Here is a 22,503-nt window from a genome sequence, read left to right on the forward strand (position 1 = left end):
TTTCTTTATAATTTCACAAAGTTCATGAAATTGAAATTTTTTTGACATTAAGAACCATACAAAGTCTTCTACTTTCCTTTCTTAGGGATTGGGGGTGATGAGGAAGTAGCAAAGATTACGAGAATTTCAAACATGTAGTCTTGATGAGATGAGAAAGTGTTAGAATATTAAGGATCAAAGTTCAAAGGTGAATCATACCTAGTACTATAGTGTCAAAAATAATGTACTCATTCAAATTCTCATTACATTTTGAACTCACCTTAGCCCATGATTTATTAATAGATTTTAATATCTATATGATAAAGATTTTACCTCAAAATTGAAGAGCATAGTGTATTTCAAATACGTAAGACAAATTTTAGCAAAATCTTTCTAGATGACAGTGTGATGTGCTGTCATCTCAAAAATTCTTGAAAAAGTGCACTTTCCATGTGGCTTGTATATGATGCATTTTGGAACACACTTAAATGGGATGCCTCTTCCCTCTTGTTTGAGCAAAAAAAAAACTCACTTTCTTGCCTTCTTCAAAGGATATACACGCACTTTTTTTGTCACAACCCTCCTTTATCGCTTTTTGATTTGATACAATTCTATCATATTTTGGTTGAGTTATTGAAAATAATTGAATGAATATTATAAAAGAATAAATAATGGACCCACATACACACTTGGAGAATATAATTCAAAAGGCATTATTTATTTTTATTTTTTTTATTCCCAATTATGACACATGTTGTAGGAGGAATTAGAAGCTTCTAGAGGAATCTTCAATACCTTGCATGTAACTCCCCCACTAAGATATTAATCAATTTTGCATGGGTCCAATATTGGAAAAGAATCTCATTCTTAATTAATTTCTCTAGATAGTGGAATTAAGGGATTTTTCGTATATATTGTATGCAAGTTTTCATAAGAGGGAGTTGATTATGTTTTGAAGAAAATTTCCCAAGTTTCCTTGTTGTTAGTAGTAGGATCTTCTTTGGTAGTCTCATTTTCGTTGTAGGATTGTTAAGTTGTTCTTGAAGATTTCTCTCAAGTTGCAAGGAAGGATCTAAAAAGGATAGCTAGAAGATTGGAGAGGATTCAACATCGAGCTTCGATAAGCCAGGTTCTCTTCTTTTGTCATCTCTCATTTACATATGAGAAAAAAAAAAAATAGCTTCTAGATCTTCTTTTATATATATAAAAAAAATTATTGGATTGTAAATCTTTTCTTCTTATTTAGAGATAAATATTGATAAAAGTACTTTTCATATAATGCATGCAAAAGATAGCTTTATTATTTATTTAATTTTCTTTAGAAAAAAAATAAAGTAAAATATATATATATATATATATATATATATATATATATATATATATATATATATATATATATATATATATATATATATATATATATATATATATATATATATATATATATATATATATCAGATCTTGTTTTTGCTTTTCCAAATTTTTTTTTTCTAGATCTGTACAAAAATCATATTTCGCCTTATTTAAATTTCTTTTTCTGAGATTAAACTCTTCTCCGTGTGATTAAATGATAATCACTTGTGTATGAATCTTGTTCCTTATTATTCTTCTCTTAAATTCATTACTCTTGCTCTTGGAATGGAAATCTGAATGTAAATCTTATTTCTTTAATTAAATCTTACTTCCCTGTAAATAATCTTACCTTTGTGTGAATATAAGTTTGATCATCTGTATATGAAGGTATATAAATATTTTTCTTGTGAGTATAAAGCCATTTCTCTCTCTGAATGTAGATTTGATCATAAATCTTAATTCCTTAATTTAATTCATTCTCCTCTAAGAGCAGTCTTACTTCTTTGTGAACAGAATACGTTTGGAAATAAAGTATAAACTTCACTGATTCACTATTCTCTGTGGAAATAAAGTATAAATCTCTCTCTGTGAATATTATTTCCTGAAAATCTTTCTTTTGAAAGCTTTGTTTATCTCAGCATAATCATCTACCTATCTCTGTGATAATTTAATTATTTGTACATTGCTGAAATAAATTTATTTCTCTGTGTTATTTCATCCCCGTGATTAAATTCTTATTCTCTTTTTTTTACATTAACATTTCTTTTATACATATATCTTTTATGCTATTAAATAAACTGGAATGAATATATATATATATATATATATATATATATATATATATATATATATATATATATATATATATATATATATATATATATATATGCAAAGCAAATTATATACAAAATAGCACACGAAATAGTACGAAGAAATCCGTCCTTTTGCATGGAATAGTAGGCCAATCGCAGGAGGGGCAGAGTTATTACCGTCGTCGAGAGGGATACCCCCACTACCCTGCGGTCACTACTACGGCAGTGGTCGCAGGGTGATAGTTCTGATACTAATATGATTAGTACAGATGCCAAGCTAACAAGATGAGAGGGGGGGGGTGAATCATACAAACTTAATTTTCCATAATAACAACAGATTCAACCTCGGCAACCTTATCAGAAAAATAGTAATGCATGCAAACCCATAAACAGATAAGATCACACAACATATAACACCAGATTTAACGTGGAAACCCAAATAGGGAAAAACCACTGTGGGATTTTAGACCCACTAAGAAATATATTCTTCTAGAGTATGCTCGGTTAAAAGAAAATCCTGTTAAAAATTACAAACACCTTGCTAGATGTGACCTGGTTAAGGGATTTCCCTCATATTTGTTAGGATCTTCACCTTGTTAGAGGTGACCTTGTTAAAGGGTTTCAAACACTCAATCTGAATGTCACCTTGCTAGAGGGTTTTACAAATAAGACTGTTAAGTCCACTTGGTTAAGAGATTTTCTATCACTTTACAAAATAACAGTAATAAAATCTATCTGCAACTTCACATCTAAAAATGCTAAAGCAGATTCTTATTTGCTCAATACAATCTATTCATAAGACTTATCTTGTCCCTCTGCTGGGCTCTATACTCTGTTATCAAAACAGATCTTCAAACTTCTGTGCTCGGTAATCACTATGTAGCATTCCTGTGCTTACACTTGCCCGCATACATTGTTTATCAATAGTTCTTTATTTATAAACAATTTGCCAACTGCTTAATCTCCTTGATCACATTTCCCATGATCAATCATAGCCATCAGATCTTCAAACTCGACCAGGTTCAATATATCCTTCGATCTAAAAATGTTTTACCTCGCCTTGGAACTTGCATACATTTCTTGGAACTTGTGCTAAGGTATTGTGGTTCAATCTGAGCTGTAGATCTTCCTGCTGATCTTCCATTGCCATAGATTCTTTAACAAACTTCATGCACGGCTTACCAATCATTTAATCAACTCTAGCTCATCAACTTCCTTCATTAAATAATGCTTCTATACATTTAATGCATTATGTTATTACTTGGTTGCAACTAGGTGAATACTAAACTTTACTCGGTAGACATTTTGCCTTCATTAACCGATAGCGATAACCTTAGGGTTTACCGACTAGGTTCTTTTCTCGGTAACATAGTATAGTATTAACCTTACAAACAATAGCATATATAGGATATCAAAACAATCTAAACATCATGATCTCATCATTATCTAACTCGGTAATAGTTGCCCATTGAATAACTTATTCCTCCCCTTATTCATTACATTCTTTCTGTGTCTTTTACCGACATCTTTGTACTCATCAAATCATACTGCTTAAGATATGGCAACATCATACTGAATCAGAAAAACAATTTCTTGACATCAATGACAAAATAATATCAAGACAGTAATCATCCTTAATCAGTTATATCCATAGTTATCAACAACCTTCTCAATATCCTTATTGAAATACCAACAATCTCTTATTGTAATTGGAATGCCAACAATCTTCCTTGTTTGTTATAATGCCAACATAGGGGAGTGGTACCCTCCACTAACCCTACGGTCACTGTTACGGCGGTCACTGTTACGGCAGTGGCCGTAGGGTAGTGGAGGGGACCACGGTGGTCCCCCCATCACTGCGGGTCTACTCCCGCAGGTCCGCAGTGGTGATGGGACCCGTGGGCCCCACTCCCACTTGCCTTTTTAAAAAAAATGCCATTATAAATTTAACTCATGGCAATTGGACTTTGTTATTTTTTTTATTTCATTTCCAAATTTTAGTTTAATAAAAATTTAACTTAGGTAATTTCGAAATTAATCATCCTTAGTAAAATTTATAATTAATTTATTTTTAGCAATTTTCTAATTGTAAATTAAATTGTATTAAATTTTATAATTGGAATTTTATAAAACTACTTAAGATTCACTGGGTCACTTAGTTGGCATTTTGGACTCATTAAAAGAAATTAATTCATATTAATATGATTTGAACCAAATGTCTAAATCAACACATTGCTTAACCTTGCATGTAACTTACACTATCCTTGCTTCATGCGAATTACTTATACATTGCTTGCATTTATTGATGACAAAGTTACATTTTCTTCATCTTCATGCAAGTTACACGTTTAATTATTAATATACAAGTTTCATAATTGTCATTATTATGCAAGTAATATTTCAAGTTTTGAATATTAAATAATTTAGTTATGGTTTTTATTCCACATGGTTCATCAAGTAGTTGTTTCAATTAAATAAGCTTTGCAATGTCTAATTATACACGTTCAATTCATAATTGTTTTCAAGCATGATGTTTTTCATAGCTTCTTAGTTAGAAAACTAAATAAAGGAAGTTGGAAAACCAAAACCTAGCAGCGTTCGGTATATACAGTGCCTCTGGGTCACGCTTACGAGTAATGCTGTTGTGTTGAACTACTACACTTAACGCCTAATAAAGCTACATCAACGACGTCTGTGGCATCAACCCTATAAATCGTCGGGGAGTAATAAGGGACACTTGGAAGTTAAAATCCAAGGGGCGGGTAATCCCCCTTGGATCGATAATCTAATAAGATAACCCTTAAATGATTTTACATCCGCTGAGTTAAACCATAGTAAACCTCCTTAAGGTTGATTGAGTGAAATGCTTTTATGAAATTGATTTAATCTTGAAGAGTTGTTGACGATTGACAATTTGGTCAAGGGTGACGCTTATGATAGGAATTAGGATCTAGTTGTTTTAGGCCACAAGCAATAGGCCATCTTGAGCCTTTGCTTAAGTGCTACCACCGTGGGTAGCAACCGTAGAGAAACTGTCTAGGACATTGACCTTAGAAAGGGTTGCGTACCCACCAACTAGTTTACATCAAACCATAGATTAGAAAATAGAACTACATACTTTACGCCTTGATCCCGTGCCGAAACGGGTATGTAGGCAGTCTAGGGACGAAGTTGTCCCTAGTACTCAGGCGTTCGTGGATGGGGTCTAGGTTTGGTAAGAAGAAGGATTGAGTAGAATCCTATTTTGAAAGATAAGTATAATACAAAGGAAAAAGTAATTCAATGCATACTCGGAAGGAATCCCGTATGGATTCGCTTGACTTTCCGAGGCTTTAAGCCAAATTCTGAGGCGGAATTCAAGCTTGTATTATGTTATTTTAATTTCTCCTAAGGACGGCGACCTCGGTGCACTCCTATTAGAAGAGTGTAGTACTTAGTGAGTGACTCAGGACCCAGATGGTCCCGATGAGTCTAAGTCTCTAGCAAAAGCACCTCCTATCCCAATTGGATAGATGCCTACCCCGTATGGGTAGATGCCTATCTTGTATTGGATAGATGAAACTTTTTGCTCCGTATGGACATATGCCTAACCTGTATGGTTAGATGCTCATCCTGGATGGATGAATGCCTAATCCTATTGGATGGATGCCCAGAGTATGTGATTGAATCAAACACAAATGATTAAAGTAAACAAAAAAAAAGTGGTCAAATTTTGTTGGGTTTAGTAAAGTGGGTTATTACATGTGGTATCAGAGCAAAGGTTCAAATCTAGGCCTTGTGCTCACTTCAATTTACACAACTAAGGGAATGTTTTGCAATGGTAGAAATTAAATTTTAAAATCTTAAATCAAGAACTAACTACATAATTTAACTTTCAGGTAAAACCCTAGAATGGCTAGAGGAAGAGGAAGAGGAAGAGGAAGAGGAAGAGGAAGGGGTAATGGAAGACGTACTACCACTAGGAGACAAAGGGAAGCTAACCATGAGGAAAATCATGAAGAAAACCATGAAGAAAACCATGAGGAAGACCATGAAGGGGATCAACATAACCCAGGGAATAACGAAGATGGGGTCGAGGCTATAATCAACTTGCTAACCGAACAAAGGGATAAAATCAACTTCCTGGAGAAATCAATGCAGGACCTTAGGGCAAGGCAGAATGACATTGAAAATCGAAGTGGTACTGAAAATGGGAACCTTGGTAGTAATCAGGGGAATATGATGGGAAATAGAAAAGAAAATAACATATCGGAACTCTCTAAGGACTTGAAGAAAATCACCCCTCCTAAGTTCGATGGGAGGCAAATTGGTGAAGGAGCTGAGAATTGGTTAAATGAAATGGAAAAGTATTTTGAACTAATAGATTTTAGTGAAACAACCAAGGCCTTATGGGCTTCCTATCAGTTCACAGGGGAGGTAGCTAGTTGGTGGACCAACAACAAGGAGCAAAATGGGTATAGTAGGGATACGATCACATGGGATCAATTTGTTCACCACTTCCGAAAAAGGTGGCTCCCTCAATTGTTCTTTGATGAGAAGGTGACAGAATTCCATAACCTACGTCAAGGGCCCCTATCAGTCCAACAATATTGGGATAAGTTCGCCAAATTGCTTAAGTACGTACCTATGTACCAGAAAGATGAAGAAGGCCAAGCGAGGAAGTTCATTTTGGGACTAAACACCAACATAGGGGCAGAGGTCGACATGCATGGACCCAAAAACATGAACGAAGTACTTGAAAAGTCCCTAAGGCAAGAGAGGAAGATTCAAACCCTAGCAGGGCAGAACTATAATGGGAACCACTCTTTTAAAAGGAAGCAGGAATTCAAGGGGAACACTAACTTCAACAAGGGTCAAAGGAATAATTCTTTTGAAAGAAGGCCACCCCCTAATCAATATCAGAGGAATGGAAATAATAATAATAACATGGGCAATAATAACAGAGGCAACTATAATAGGAATGACCAACAGAACATGATAACTTATCCACCCAGGCCAATGAAACAAGGAATGATCTCCCTAGGAATCAAGGCAGGAGGGGTCCTCCAGGTGGATGCTTTATGTGTGGAGGAAACCATTTTGCTAGAGAATGTCCCAGGATGCAAGGTCAGATTAGGGCCAACCAACCACAACAAGGGCCCCAACAAAGGATTCATGCAACAGTTAGGAACCGAAGAGCAAGATTCCAGAATGTTCCTGTGGAAACTACAGGTACACTATTGGAACAACCAATTTTAATTCTAATTGACACTGGGTCATCTGAATGTTTCATCTCACCTAAATTAGTAAGAAAATATGCATTAGAAGTTAATAAAATGGAGTCATCATGGACGGTTCAATATGGGGATAAGGCAACTAGGGAAGTAACTAAGTGTTTGCTGAGGGCAAGGGTACAATTTCCCGAGTTTGAAACAAGGGTAGATCTCTATGTGGCACCCCTAGGATTATGTGATGTAATTATTGGAATGAGTTGGTTAACAGACCATCAAGCTAATGTACATTTCTATAACAAAGATGTTGAATGCTTGGATGATGGGGGGAAAAGGGTCAAAATCCAAGGAAAGTTTAACCCCATTAATATAGAAACCATATTAGCCATGCAATTAAAGAACGAAAGAAGAAGAGGAGGCCTAATCTATATGGTTGAAATTGATGAAGGAAAAGAGGAAAATACCCCAACCTTTGAAAATACCCCTTTCTTAAAAGAATTCAAGGATGTATTTTCAAAAGAATTACTCGGCTTACCCCCTAAAAGGAAGTTTGACTTTTCTATCGACTTACTACCGGGAGTTGAACCAGTATCAAGGGTACCTTACCGAATGAACACAACTGAATTACAAGAGCTCAAAATGCAATTAGAGGAACTCTTAGCCAAGGGATTAATAAGGCCAAGTGTGTCACCATGGGGAGCACCAGTCTTATTCATTAAGAAGAAGGATGGAACCTTAAGACTATGCATCGACTATAGGATGTTGAACAAGGTCACAATAAAGAATAGGTATCCCTTAACTCGAATAGAGGATCTTTTTGACCAAATGAAAGGAGCATCAGTTTTCTTGAAGATAGACCTCCGATCAGGATATCATCAACTCAAAATTAAGGAGGAGGACATTCTGAAGACAGCTTTCAGGACTAGATATGGGCATTATGAATTAACAGTAGTTCCTTTTGGTGTAACCAATGCCCCAGCTGCATTTATGAACCTAATGAATAGTGTACTCCATGACTACTTGGACAAATTTGTTTTGGTATTTCTGGATGACATATTGATTTACTCTAGGAATGAGGATGAACATTTAGTACACCTACAAATTGTTTCGCAAAGGTTGAGGGAACATAAGTTATATGGGAAACTGTCAAAATGTGCCTTCTTCGAGGAAAAGATTCACTACCTTGGGCATATAATATCAAAGGAAGGAATATCAGTTGATCCAGATAAGATAAAGGCAATAGTAGAATGTTCGATCCCTAAAAATGTTTCAGAGGTAAGAAGCTTTATGGGGCTAGCAGGGTACTATAGGAGGTTTGTGGAAGGATTCTCTAAGATAGAAAACCCCATCACCTCATTACAGAGGAAGGGTAAAAGCTTTGTGTGGACAGAACAAAGTGATAAGGCATTCCAAATTTTGAAGGGGAAACTAACTTTAGCACCCATTCTAAAAGTACGAGATCCAAATGGACACTTCACAGTCGTAACTGACGCTTCTATCAAAGGTTTAGGAGGAGTACTTGTCCAAGATGAAGGGGTAGTAGCTTACGAATCCAGGAAACTGAAGACTCATGAAGTTAATTATGCACTCCATGACTTAGAGTTAGTAGCGATTGTGCATGCTCTACCGAAATGGAGACACTTCTTAGTAGGGAAGCCCTTTGAGTTAAAGTCAGATAACCAAGGACTAAAGTACATCTTTACCCAACCCCACTTAAATGCTAGACAAAGAAGCTGGTTAGAGTTTCTAAGTGAATATTATTTTGAAATTGAATATATTAAGGGGAAGGAAAATAGGGTGGCAGATGCTTTAAGTAGGAGGAGACACTTGATGACTATAGCAACATTCAAAACTTATTTCAAAAGGCAAGTAATGGATGAGCAGGGACATGACCCATGGTATGAGCAAGTCAAATTGACTTTAGAATACGATCCAACCGATCCTAAGGTTGAAGGGTATACATTAGATGAAGATGGGTTGCTCAGATACAATAATAGAATCTATATTCCTAATTCAGGAGACTTAAGGAAAGTAGTCTTGTCAGAAGCTCCTAATGCCCCTTACTCAGGGCACCAGGGGTTAACAAACTTTATGCAGACCTAAAGAAGTTATACTTTTGGCAAGGGATGAAGAAAGACATAGTCAAGTATGTGGCTAAATGTTTGGAGTGTCAAAGAGTAAAGACAGAACATAGACATCTAGCTGGATTATTACAGTTACATGATGTACCTCAACACAAGTGGCAAGTTATTAGCATGGATTCTGTGCAAGGGTTGCCCATGTCACCTCCTAGACATGATACAATAATGGTGGTAATTGACAAACTCACTAAGGTGGCACACTTTATACCAGGGAATCTGACGGATGATGCACCTACCTTGGCGAGGCGCTTTGTTAAGGAAATATTTAGGTTGCATGGAATGCCAGAGAAAATTATATCAGATAGAGATGCTATATTCACTTCAAGGTTTTGGACAACTCTTCAATCAGCTCTGGGAACTCAATTAAATCTTGGTACTGCATACCATCCTGAAACTGACAGTCAAATAAAGAGGACAAATCGGATTTTGGAAGACCTACTTCGCATGTACTGCATGGACCAACAGAAGAAATGGGAATATTACCTACCTCTGGTAGAGTTTGCTTACAATAATACATATCAAACATCTTTGGGAATGATACCTTTCGAAGCATTGTATGGTAGACTATGTCGAACACCTTTGAGTTGGGATAGTCTTGAAGATAGAGTAATTGTTGGACCAGATATGTTGAAGGAAATGGAAAGGAAAACTAAGGAAATTAGGCAAAGATTGAAAGAAGCCTCAGATAGGCAGAAAAGTTATGCAGACAAGAACATGACACCAAGGGAGTTTGAGGTGGGAGAGAAAGTCTTCCTAAGGGTTAGGCCACACAAGAGTTCCATAAGGTTTGGGAAAAAGACTAAGCTTGCACCTCCTTATGTTGGGCCTTTTGAAATATTGGAAAGGATTAATCCAATTGTATACCAGTTGGCCTTACCTCCCCAGTTGAGCAGAATCCATGATGTCTTCCATGTATCTCTTCTTAAAAAGTATGTACCTGATGAGAAACATATTTTGCATTGGGATGCTTTACAGGTCCAAAAAATGGGAGGAATGATGATAGAGCCATTTAGAATCTTGGAGAGGCGCCAATGCCAATTGCGTAACATAGAGGTTGATCAATGCAAAGTACAATGAAATCAGTATGATGAAAAGAATGCCACGTGGGAAGATACTAGGGAAATGCAGCAGTTGTTTCCCTTTTTGTTTTAAACTAATCATAAACTATAGACTCTTTTGGATACACTCAATAAGTGCATCGGGGCTATGCACAAATTAAGGGGGGGAGGATGTCACAACCCTCCTTTATCACTTTTTGATTTGATACAATTCTATCATATTTTGGTTGAGTTATTGAAATAATTGAATGAATATTATAAAAGAATAAATAATGGACCCACATACACACTTGGAGAATATAATTCAAAAGGCATTATTTATTTTTATTTTTTTTATTCCCAATTATGACACATGTTGTAGGAGGAATTAGAAGCTTCTAGAGGAATCTTCAATACCTTGCATGTAACTCCCCCACTAAGATATTAATCAATTTTGCATGGGTCCAATATTGGAAAAGAATCTCATTCTTAATTAATTTCTTTAGATAGTGGAATTAAGGGATTTTTTGTATATATTGTATGCAAGTTTTCATAAGAGGGAGTTGATTATGTTTTGAAGAAAATTTCCCAAGTTTCCTTGTTGTTAGTAGTAGGATCTTCTTTGGTAGTCTCATTTTCGTTGTAGGATTGTTAAGTTGTTCTTGAAGATTTCTCTCAAGTTGCAAGGAAGGATCTAAAAAGGATAGCTAGAAGATTGGAGAGGATTCAACATCGAGCTTCGATAAGCCAGGTTCTCTTCTTTTGTCATCTCTCATTTACATATGAGAAAAAAAAAATATATAGCTTCTAGATCTTCTTTTATATATATATAAAAAAATTATTAGATTGTAAATCTTTTCTTCTTATTTAGAGATAAATATTGATAAAAGTACTTTTCATATAATGCATGCAAAATTATTTATTTAATTTTCTTTAGAAAAAAAAAAATATATATCAGATCTTGCTTTTGCTTTTCCAATTTTTTTTTTCTAGATCTGTACAAAAATCATATTTCCCCTTATTTAAATTTCTTTTTCTGAGATTAAACTCTTCCCTGTGTTATTAAATGATAATCACTTGTGTATGAATCTTGTTCCTTATTATTCTTCTCTTAAATTCATTACTCTCGCTCTTGGAATGGAAATCTGAATGTAAATCTTATTTCTTTAATTAAATCTTACTTCCATGTAAATAATCTTACCTTTGTGTGAATATAAGTTTGATCATCTGTATATGAAGGTATATAAATATTTTTCCTGTGAGTATAAAGCCATTTCTCTCTCTGAATGTAGATTTGATCATAAATCTTAATTCCTTAATTTAATTCATTCTCCTCTAAGAGTAGTCTTACTTCTCTGTGAACAGAAAACGTTTGGAAATAAAGTATAAACTTCACTGATTCACTATTCTCTGTGGAAATAAAGTATAAATCTCTCTCTGTGAATATTAGTTCCTGAAAATCTTTCCTTTGAAAGCTTTGTTTATCTCAACATAATCATCTACCTATCTCTGTGATAATTTAATTATCTGTACATTGCTGAAACAAATTTATTTCTCTGTGTTATTTCATCCCCGTGATTAAATTCTTATTCTCTTTTTTTTACATTAAAATTTCTTTTATACATATATCTTTTATGCTATTAAATAAACTGAAATGAAAAACTATATATATATATATATATATATATATATATAATTAAAATTTATGCAAAGCAAATTGGCAGAGTTATTACCGCCGCCGGGAGGGATACCCCCACTACCCTGCGGTCATTGCTACGACAGTGGCCACAGGGGAGTGGTATTCTGCACTAACCCTGTGGTCACTATTATGGCAGGGGCCGCAGGGTAGTGGAGGGGACCACGACAATCCCCCCATCACTGCGGGCCTGCTCCCGCAGGTCCGTAGTTGTGATGGGACCCGTGGGCCCCACTCCCACTTGCCTTTTTAAAAAAAAAGCCATTATAAATTTAACTCATGGCAATTGGACTTTGTTATTTTTTTTATTTCATTTCCAAATTTTAGTTTAATAAAAATTTAACTTAGGTAATTTCGAAATTAATCATCCTTAGTAAAATTTATAATTAATTTATTTTTAGCAATTTTCCAATTGTAAATTAAATTGTATTAAATTTTATAATTGGAATTTTATAAAACTACTTAAGATTCATCGGGTCACTTAGTTGGCGTTTTGGACTCATTAAAAGAAATTAATTCATATTAATATGATTTGAACCAAATGTCTAAATCAACACATTGCTTAACCTTGCATGTAACTTACACTATCCTTGCTTCATGCGAATTACTTATACATTGCTTGCATTTATTGATGACAAAGTTACATTTTCTTCATCTTCATGCAAGTTACATGTTTAATTATTAATATACAAGTTTCATAATTGTCATTATTATGCAAGTTATATTTCAAGTTTCGAATATTAAATAATTTAGTTATGGTTTTTATTCCACATGGTTCATCAAGTAGTTGTTTCAATTAAATAAGCTTTGCAATGTCTAATTATACATGTTCAATTCATAATTGTTTTCAAGCATGATATTTTTAATAGCTTCTTAGTTAGAAAACTAAATAAAGGAAGTCGGAAAACCAAAACCTAGCAGCGTTCGGTATATACAGTGCCTCTGGGTCACGCTTACGAGTAATGTCGTCGTGTTGAACTACTGCACTTAACGCCTAATAAAGCTGCATCAACGACGTCTGTGGCATCATCCCTATAAATCATCGAGGAGTAATAAGGGACACTTGGAAGTTAAAATCCAAGGGGCGGGTAATCCCCCTTGGATCGATAATCTAATAAGATAACCCTTAAATGATTTTACATCTGTTGAGTTAAACCATAGTAAACCCCCTTAAGGTTGATTGAGTGAAATGCTTTTATGAAATTGATTTAATCTTGAAGAGTTGTTGACGATTGACAATTTGGTCAAGGGTGACGCTTATGATAGGAATTAGGATCTAGTTGTTTTAGGCCACAAGCAATAGGCCATCTTGAGCCCTTACTTAAGTGCTACCACCGTGGGTAGCAACCGCAGAGAAACTGTCTGGGACATTGACCCTAGAAAGGGTTGCGTGCCCACCAACCAATTTACATCAAACTATAGATTAGAAAATAGAACTACATACTTTACGCCTTGATCCCGTGCCGAAACGGGTATGTAGGTAGTCTAGGGATGAAGTTGTCCCTAGTACTCAGGCGTTCATGGATGGGGTCTAGGTTTGGTAAGAAGAAGGATTGAGTAGAATCCTATTTTGAAAGATAAGTATAATAAAAAGGAAAAAGTAATTCAATGCATACTCGGAAGGAAGCCCGTATGGATTCGCTTGACTTCCCGAGGCTTTAAGCCAAATTCTGAGGCGGAATTCAAGCTTGTATTATGTTCTTTTAATTTCTCCTAAGGACGGTGACCTCGGTGCACTCCTATTAGAAGAGTGTAGTACTTAGTGAGTGACTCAGGACCCAGATGGTCCCAATGAGTCTAAGTCTTTGGCCAGAGTACCTCCTATCCCAATTGGATAGATGCCTACCCCGTATGGGTAGATGCCTATCCCGTATTGGATAGATGAAACCTTCTGCTCTGTATGGACAGATGCCTAACCCATATGGTTAGATGCTCATCCCAGATGGATGAATGCCTAATCCTAATGGATGGATGCCCAGAGTATGCGATTGAATCAAACACAAATGATTAAAGTAAACAAAAAAAAAAGTGGTCAAATTTTGTTGGGTTAAGTAAAGTGGGTTATTACATTTTTAAATCAAAGATCTATAACTTATTTTCTTGGGGAAAGTCCTATCATTATAGATATCTTCTTTTAGTGCTTTGAATTGTATCATTTCGCCCCCTTCCCTCGTAGTTTAAACTTCTCAAGAAAAGGTACCACATCTTTTATTTATCATTTTCATTTGGATAATATATTCTAGTTCAAAATTATCACTATCTTATTAATCTTTTCTCATATTTACTCTAAATAATGTGAGACAACATCTTTGGTATAGAAGTTAGCAAATTTATTTACACGCAATGGTGGTTCTCCCTATAGGTTCAAGTTAACACCATTAACAAAATTAGCTCATTTTAATCTTTTATGCACTTAGGAATTGAAAGAATTTGTTTTTATTTACCATTCTCTTTTTGACTATCCATGAATGTTAAAATACTAAAATGGGGATTTGACTATGGCAAACTCCTAAATATTCCCAACATTTTATCTCATTTCATGATGTTTGTAGATTATAGAGATTTTAGGACTTGAGCAAGATACATTCTAGAAAATTATAAAGTGATTAGTGAAGGATGATAGTGCAATGTGCAAATGTTTGTGTGATGTGTCGTTTTGGATAGATAGCTTCATCTTTCATCTCTAGGTTCCTTTCAATTTGGATTTGTAATAAAAAATTTAATAATTTTTGTACCTTTTGTAAATTAACATTTTCATAGCACGCTTTAGAAGTTTATATTATAAAATAAACATAATTTTAGTTTAAAGTACCATATGAATTTCTATTTAATAAATATCTTATTTTTTATAAATAATTACAAATATTTTAGCTTACTTGAAGTAGAATAGGAGTTTGGTTTTTAGAACAAGTTTTAATTAAACAAAAAAAACCCTCTCTCTACATTGTGGTGAGCTTGAGTTATAGTTAAACCTCTTCTCTGCATTCATTTCTGTCTAGTTTTTTTATTAAATTCTATTGCATTTTTTACTTTGTTGAATGAAAGCAACATGAATATGTTAGATCTCTTTCTGAAAACCTTTCATGTATATAATCATATTTTTCTAAAGACTATTTCAATATGTTATATTAAGTTATTAATGATTTTGAACAATTATCTTCTATAAAAAAGACTACTTCTTTAACTCCCTCTTCCTTTATTTCTACTTCTTTTCTTCCCTAAATCGTTTCTCCGAAGTCTTCTAACTTCATTACTTGTTATCATAATGATTCTAATAATCTAATTATCATGATTTTTATTTTGGCATTTCACAAGAACATGTGAAACAAAAAATCTATATCTATCAAGCATAAGATCATTCATTGAATATAAACACCCATAATCACTATTTAGGGTGCTCCAAATACACCACAACCTCTAGGTTATTATGTTCACATTTCTAAATGCATTAATTATAACACGCATGTGGGTATGTGCACCAAGTTGTGGTACCAAAAGGGGGTCTTAAGATGCCACTTTTTTTTTCTGAAATCAGGAAAATCTGAACTTCAACGACAAATTGAAGATAGCTACACTCCAAATTTGAAGATGCAACAAGAACAAGAGTCAGAGTGCTTCGAGTCTACTTTCTAAACTACTAATTTGTTTTGAAAATTGTGGAGATTAAGGGCTTCAAAAAGGGGGGCCACACAAAGTGGTCCTATTTTTATGCAATAAACATAACATAGCATCTGTTGTGACCCCCCTAAAATGTTAACTTTTTTTTGAATTTTTAAAATCGCTTCGAGGAGAAATTAGCTAACACCTTGTAGTTTATGCCAGATTTTTCAGCTAATTTTTTAATGAGTATATGTTTTTTTACTAATTTTTGAAGTGGACACATCTTGAAAAACAAAAATTTGAGCATGCTCCCCCCTAAAATCATTGATAACTAATCAAAAATCATTTTTAAAAAAAAATTGTGTAGAATGGAGTCTAGTTTCTAAAAATATAAGTTTCTTCAAAATCCGATGAACGTGTAAAATACTATACCCAAAATAGTGCATGTTGGTTTTCGACCAAAAATGGACACACTAACAAAAGAAATTATAGATGAAAGCCTTAATGAAATCAAAATGCGAAAAAAATTACATGCTTTGATAGCTAAGAGACAGATTGAGGTTGCTATGGTGTTTTTTTTTAGTTTCATTGAAACACGTGCAAACCTGATGGAGAGCACGACCAAAAATATGTGAATTTTTTTAATCTTTTGCTAAAAACATGTCTCAGGTCTGCTAAAAGGTTGGTGGTTTCCAATCCAAACCATTTGGCAAGTGCCAAATATGGCGCTTGCCCTATTTGGCGCTCACCAAATGTAAAATTTTGAATTTTCACATTTGGCGCTCGCCAAATGTGAAAAGTCAATTTTTTGCATTTGGCGAGCGCCAAATGTTCTTCCGCGTTGTCCAATGTGAAGGTTTTGTAAGTGTGTAGATTTTCACATTTCAATATGTCTTTTTTCTTTCTTATAATTTAAGTTATATTTCATGTATATATTGGTAGGATGTTTGAGAGTGGTTTTAGCTCTATAGGACTTATAATGTAGATTCTAGTTTTAAGAGGATCATATAAAATTTTAGACTTAGTCAAATTTTAGTAATAAGCCTGCTCTTATTAGCATTCTTTATCTATGTATCTAACTCTCTTTATTGTCCCCAAACTCTAGACCTATCTCTATCCCTCTCTTGTCTCTCTCACTTCTCTCTCCCCTCTCTAGATAAACCCAACTTCTCTACCTTTCATTCCTTCCTTAATGTAATAACCCACTATACTTAACCTAAGAAATCTTGACCATTTTTATTTATTTAATTAATCATTTGTATTTGATTCAATCACATACTCTGGGCATCTATCCAATTGGATTAGGCATTCATCCATCTGGGATGAGCATCTAATCGTACGAGTTAGGCATCTGTCCATACGGGACAAGAGGTTTCATCTATCCAATACGGGATAGGCATCTACCCAAAAGGGGTAGGCATCTATCCAACTTGGGATAGGAGGTGCTCTGGCCAGAGACTTAGACTCATCGGGACCATCCGGGTCTTGAGTCACTCACTAAGTACTATACTCTTCTAATAGGAGTGCATCGAGGTCGCCGTCCTTAGGAGCAAATAAAATAGCATAATACAAGCTTGAATTCCACCTCGGAATTTGGCCTAAAGCCTTGAGAAGTCAAGTGAATCCATACGAGATTCCTTCCGAGTATGCGTTGAATTACTTTTTCCTTTATTTCCCTTATCCTTCAATTATGAGACTTTGCAATCCATCTACTTGCCTTAACCAAAATCCTAGACCCCATCCCCGAATGCCTGAGTACTAGGGACAACTCCTTCCCTAGACTGCCTACATACCCGTTTTAGCACGGGATCAAGGTGTAAGGTATGTAGTTCTATTTTCTAATCTATGGTTTATTGTAAACTATTTTGGTGGGTACGCAACCCTTTCTAGGGTCAATGTCCCAGACAGTTTCTCTGCGGTTGCTACCCATGATGGTAGCTCTAAGAAAAAGCTCAAGGTGGCCTATTGCTTGTGGCCTAAAACAACTAGATCTTATTTCCTATCATAAGCATCACCCTTGACCCATTTAACATCTGTTAAAACACATTACGATAAATAAAATCCGAATCATACGCAACCAATCCCTAATGAGATTTCCTAAGGTTAAACTAAGCAGATGTAAAATTCATTTAAAATTTATTTGTTTTGGTTACTATCCAAGGGGAATTACCTGCCCCTTGGACTTTAACTTCCATATGACCCTTATTACTCCCCGACGATTTATACGGACGATGCCACAAATGTTGTTGTTGTAGCTTTCTTAGGCGTTAAGTGCAGTAGTTCAACACAACGACATTAGCTATAAGTGTGACCCAGAGGCACCATAGATACCGAACGCTACTAAGGTTTTTGTTTCTAGCTCCTCTTGCTTAGTTTTCTATCAAGAAATTCAACTATTATACTCTTGAAAAGATTAAAATAACATTTCTCTAATGTAGTTGAAGTCAAGACCATTCTTGTAAGAATTAAATAATTGAAAATTAACCCATGAAATTAATTCTATATATCAAGAAAGAGAATCACTTGAAAGTATCAACCTACTACTGCTAAGTGATCAAAGTTCAAAGGAGAGAACTATCATCTAGTTTTTTTGACATGCAACATCATTTACACAACTAGTGAGATAATAAATATGTAAAAGGTATAACTTGCATGATAATGTAATGAGTAACTTGCATAATAATAATAAAGTAACTTGCGTGGTAATATTAAATATAACTTGCATGAAAAATAAAGAATAGGAAATTTAAAGTTCGTTTTCTAAACATGATTACTTGGAAGAGAAAAGTTTCTTGGACAACTTGAACAATGAATTAACTTAATTTGCTGGTTATATCCATTTAAATTAATAATTGAAATAAAATGAACCAACTAATTAACTAAAGGGAACTATTTAGGTGAGTCTAAACCATGAGTTTATTTGCAAGTCCATTCTACAATTTAGATCCTCTCGATTTGTTTCGGCAAGGTTGCGATATCCTTAGCACAATTAATTATTCCATCTAAAGTTTTCCCCAATCACTTGGCAAAGTAAATTCCCAATTTTGTTCCCTTTAATTAATTTTAAAAAAATTTAGTTCATAAACTAATCAACTCCATTTGTAAAATAGACTTTAATTATAAACCACCCCATACCAATAAATTGTTTTAAATTAATACAAATCAAAAATTTCATATTAGTATTAAAAAAAGATTTCATCTTAATAAATCTATCATTCCACTAATAAATAAAAAGCAAAATTTACATTAAAGAATTTTTCTTTAAGAGAAAAAAAAACAGCAAATAATAAATAAATAAATAAAAGAAATAAACTAAAACATTTTTATTAATTTCTTTCTTGATAAGGATTAAGGGAGGTGGGGAGTGGGGTCCCGCGGGCCCCTCCCCACTACCTACATGCAAGGAGTTAGACGCCAAAAAAAGATTTATTCCCTTTTTGAATAAATTTGAATGATATTAATATATTTATTTTTATATGTACATATTCATATATTCACACAAACTCACACAGAGATATATAAGTTATAATAAAACTTCAGAGAGGGGTTTAATAATTCTGAAAAGATAATTGTAAATTTTCACAGAGTTAGAATTTTACTAACAGGTGCAACGTAGATGATAAGAGTTAAAAAAATTGTTGTAGGTGCATTCACAGAGAAAATAAAAAAATAGATGAATAGAGAATAAAATTTATCACAGATGAACAAGTTTATGCTCACAGAGAGATATAATATTCAAAGAAATGATAAATAAGTAAAATAAGATTTATACACAGATGAACAAATATACGTTCAGAGAGAGATAAATTTATTCACGGAGAAAAATAAATAAGTCTGAAAAGATTTATACACATATGAACAAATATATGTTCGGAGAGAGATAAATTTATTCACAGAGAAAAATAAATAAGTCCGAAAATATTTATACACAGATGAACAAATATATGTTTGGAGAGAGATAAATTTATTCACAGAGAAAAATAAATAAGCATAAAAAGATTTATACACAGAGGAACAAATTTATGTTCATGGGGAGATAAATTTATTCACAAAGAAAAATAAATAAGTATAAAAGATTCATTTACAGAGAAATAATTAAATTTTATCCACAGGAAAAGTAAAATTTATTTGCAGGGAAAGATTTACACATATGAACAAATATATGTTTGCAGAGAGATGAATTTATTTCACAGAGAAACAATAAATAAGTATAAAATAAATTATACACAGATGAACAAATATATGTTCACATAGAGAGAGAAATTTATTCACAGAGAAATAATAAATAAGTATAAAAGATTCATTTACAGAGAAATAATAAAATTTTATCCACAGGGAAATTAAAATTTATTTGCAGGGGAAAGAAAAATATATACACAGATGAACAAATATATGTTCACAGAGAGATAAATTTATTCATAGAGAAATAATAAAATGCTCACATCAGATGAACAAATATATGTTCACATAGAAATAAATTTATTCACAGAGAAATAATAAAATGCTCACATCAGATGAACAAATATATGTTCATGGAGAGATAAATTTATTCACAGAGAAATAATAAAATGCTCACATAGAGATAAATTTATTCACAAGCATAGATCTTTTATATGAAATAAAATCTGAGAGAGGAATAAAACTATTTCCTTTTGCAAACTACAAAGTTTTACATATGTAAATAAAAGAATGTGAAGAGAGGAGAATCTGGATTATCGAAGCTTGATGTAGAATCCTCTCCAAAAATTTTAGCTATCCTTGTTAGATCATTCCTTGCAACTTGGTGAGAATCCTTCAAGGGTAACTTAACAAATCTACAAAATAAATGTGACTACTAGAAAGATCCTATTACTATTAGCAAGAAATTTGAGAAAATTTTCTTCCCATCCAAAAACAATCAACCTCCCCTTTTCGAAAGCTTGCATACATTATATAGAAAAGAGTCTTCAATTCCACTATCAAGAGAGTTAATTGAAAATAAGATTCTTTTTCCTAAATTATCCTCATGCAAAATTGATTGATCACTTAATGGAGGAGTTACATGCAAGAAAATGGAAATTGAAGATTCCCTCTAGAAGCTTCCAATTTCTCCTACGACATGTGCTCAATTGAATTTGAGTAATTAAATAATTTTCCATTTAAATAATATTTTCAAGTGTGTTTGTGTGTGCCCACTATTTAATCCTCTTTTATTATAATAGCTTTTAAAACCTTATTCAATAAATCATTTCTAACAAAATGACAAAATGATAATAATAATAATAACAACAATAGTAGTAGCAAGTTTTTATAAAAAATGGAGAAAGAGGGTTATGACACTTAACCCCATATCTATCCTTGACTCCCTCCCTCTCTCTTCTTCTCTCTCATTCTGTTATTATTTCACTCCCCTCCCTCTCCATTCTCTTGGTCACTACCTATCCCTTCTATCTATTCTCTCCCCATATATAGGTCTCTTCCTCCCTCCCTATTCACCTCACTACCTATCCTTCCCTATATTATTACCCACCTCTCTCTCCCCCTCTAGGTATCTCACCTAATTAATTGTCCACCCTCTAGTTCTCTCCCCCAATCTCCATATTTATCTCCCTCTCCCTTACCCCTATCCATTTATGAACTCTCTCCCTCTATTATCTCTCTCCAAACCTATCTATCTCCTCATTCCTTAGGTCTCTGAATCCCTCCATGTCTACCTCTCCATACATTCTCTCTTAGTCATCTCTTTTATCTTCTATCTATTCCCTCTCTCCATTGTCTAGGTTGTCACCTCTCCCTCCTACTCTTTACCTCCCTCTCTTAAATTTATAGGTTTCTCCCTCATTCCCTCTCCACCTCTATACTTATCCATTAATGTCTCATTAGGCACCTATCTTTATGCCCCTCTATCTATCTCTCCCATCTAGGTATTTAACCTCCCTCTCATGCTCTACATATCTCATCTCTATATTTATCCCCTCTCTAGTCCTCTCCCTTCATGTCCACCTCTCTCTCTCCATCACCCCTTACCCATATCCCTTTATGAACTCTCTCCTTCTCTTATCTCTCTCGTCACCTCTTTATCTACCAAAAAATATAGACCTATTACTCCCCCTTTCTTCTCTCTATTTCTTCTCTCTCCCCTCTCTAGGTCTCTCCTATACTCTCTCCCTCTCTCTCTCACCTTCCCTCCTTATCTCCATATATATCCTTCCCTCTCTCCATCTCTCTTCTCTTCTTATTGTTTCCCTCCACTCTTTGTGTGTTCTCTTAATGAATACCTCTCCCTCCTAACCTCTCTTTCCATACCTATTTTTCTCCTTCCCTCCATCTTTACATATCTACATCTCCCTCTTTGTCTCTTAATCCCCCTATATCTCCTTCACCTCTATCTTTCCATCCTAGGTCTCTCACCTATCTCTTCCTAGGCTCTAGATCTCTCACCTCCTTATCTCGCTCCTCTCTAATTCTTTCCTTTCAACCTCCTTACCCCTCTTTCTCTCTTTGTTAACTTATCTCTCTTATTTTATTCTCTCTCCCCCTCACCTATCTACTCTTCCCTCTCTAGGTCTCTCAACCACTCCCTACCCACCTCTCCTTTCTTCGTAGATCTCTCTTTCTCTTTATTCTTCCCTCTCCCCTCTTTTTTCTCCCTCCCCTGTATAAGATTTAGATAATAGGTTGTAGGATATAAGGTTT

The sequence above is a fragment of the Cryptomeria japonica genome, chromosome 5, assembly GCF_030272615.1.
Source record: "Cryptomeria japonica chromosome 5, Sugi_1.0, whole genome shotgun sequence".
Classification (NCBI taxonomy): Eukaryota; Viridiplantae; Streptophyta; class Pinopsida; order Cupressales; family Cupressaceae; genus Cryptomeria; species Cryptomeria japonica.